General features: G+C 46.0%; 1 pseudogene; it reads left to right on the forward strand.

Annotated features, from left to right (window-relative positions):
* The first annotated feature begins 728 nt into the window (after positions 1-728).
* LOC114198492 (small ribosomal subunit protein uS2 pseudogene) lies at positions 729-1,559 on the forward strand (annotated as a pseudogene).
* The last annotated feature ends 609 nt before the right edge of the window (positions 1,560-2,168 follow it).

Below are 2,168 nucleotides of genomic sequence, written 5' to 3' on the forward strand. Positions count from 1 at the left end.
TAAAAAACAAACAAAAAAGCTGTAATTATGCTTATGTGTGGCAGTCATTAGCACTGTTCACCATATATGTTCACCAAATATTCTGTTTCTCCCCCTTCTGGGCATTTGATAAGCCTGAACTTCCTTGTCCCCTTAGAGTTAGGTGCGGTCACGTGACATGCTTTGGTCAATGAAATATGAGTAGAAAGTAGAGGTTTCACCACACTGGTTTCCCTTATGTCACAGCAATGACAAATGATCCAGAGAGCACTGGCCCATTAGCCTGGAACTTGGAGTAAGAATGATGTGGAACAGAGCCCCCCTCTGGCCCACCATGGACAAGAAGCATTAATGAGAAGTAAAATTTGTTTATTTTAAGCCACTGAATTTGGGGCTTGTATGCTACTGCAGCATAACCCAGCTGACTCTAATTGATACTGCATCTCTTCCTGAGACTTACTCATTTCCAGCCCTGCTTCTCAAACTTTAATGTACACTCTAATACCTGAAGATATTGTTAAAATGTAGATTCTGGTTCAGCAAATCTGGAGTGAGGCCCAAGATACCACATGTCTAAAACAATCTCCCAATCCCGGGTGATGTGGATGCCGCTGGTTCATACTTCCCGGATTGCAAGAATCTAAAACTTCACTGCACGAGAGGACAGCAAATAGCTATATATGGCCTTTCCGCACTACCCAGGGAGTAGTCCATAATGGTGTTGTTCAGTGTTCCCATTATAACTTAAAGGGAAACTTTCACAATGTCCGGAGCCCTTGATGTCCTGCAAATGAAGGAGGATGTCCTCAAATTCCTCGCAGCTGGAACCCACTTAGGTGGCACCAACCCTGACTTCCAAATGGAACAGTACATCTGCAAAAGGAAAAGGGATGGTATCTACATCATAAATCTGAAAAGAACCTTGGAGAAGCTTCTGCTCACAGCTATGCCATTGTTGCCACTGAAAACCCCACTGAAAACCCAGATGGTATGTCAGTGTCATACCATCCGGGAAATATTGGCCAGCGAGCTATACTGAAGTTTGCTGCTGCCACCGGGGCCAAAACTGGCTGCTTCACTCCTGGAACCTTCACTAACCAGATCCAGGCAGCCTTCTGAGAGCCGAGACTTCTGGTGGTTACCAACTCCAGGGCTGACCACCAGCCTCTCATGGAGACATGTTAACCTGCCTACCGTTACTCTGTGTAACAGACTCTCTTCTGAGCTCTGTGGACATCACCATCCTTTGCAACAACGAGGGAGCTCAGTCAGTGGGTCTGATGTGGTAGATCCTGGCCTGAGAAGTTCTGCGCATGAATGGCACCATTTCCCGTGAACACCCATGGGAGATCAAGCCTGATCTCTACTTCCACAGAGATCCTGAAGAGACTGAAAAGGAAGAGCAGGCTGCTCCTGAAAAGGCCAGGACCAAGGAGGAATTTCATGGTGAGGGGACTGCTCCAGCTCCTGAGTTTGCTGCTACCCCACCTGAAGTTGCAGACTGGTCTGACAGCAAGCTGTGTCTGGTCAGCAGTTCCCTGCTGAAGACTGAAGTGTGTGGCCACTGCTCAGGCCACTGACTGGGTAGGAACAACCCCTGAGTGGTCTTAAGCTGCTCTTCCACAGTTTCTTTAAAAAAAAAAAAAAAAAGAGCTACAAATGGCTATTTCCATTTAAATTAACTAAAATTAAATATTCAGTTTCACAGTCATACCGGCTACCTTTTAAGTGCTCAAAAGCTCCATGAGGCCAGTGGGCTACTGTATTTAATGGCAGAGAACTGTTTAAACATGCACATCATCACAAAAAGTTCTATCAGACAGTGCTGTTCTAGAGCAGTACCCAGAAACATAGTGACAGTTAGCCCTGACACCTTGCGGGGGACGGGCATGGTCAAGACACAAGCAAGCGGAGCTGCTGGTATCAAACAGCAATCCGGTGGAAAGCAGAGTGGTTTGAGTCTCAGGACATGAAGCTGAGACGGAAACAAAATGCGACATTCAATCTGAGTACAGGATAAATCCCTGCCCTGCCTAATCATTTTATTTCCCCTGTGGATCATTTTAAGAGATTCCATTTCAGAGAAGGCAGTTCCAGGGAGCCTCTTCTCTCTTTGCCCTGATCTTGTCTGTCCAATTTGGCTAATCTATTTACTTCCCCCAGAAAACACACGACACCAAGTATAACAC

Source organism: Eumetopias jubatus, unplaced genomic scaffold (genome assembly GCF_037043125.1).
Source record: "Eumetopias jubatus isolate StellerSeaLion01/CBP00866 unplaced genomic scaffold, mEumJub1_p1.0 scaffold_2, whole genome shotgun sequence".
Taxonomy (NCBI): domain Eukaryota; kingdom Metazoa; phylum Chordata; class Mammalia; order Carnivora; family Otariidae; genus Eumetopias; species Eumetopias jubatus.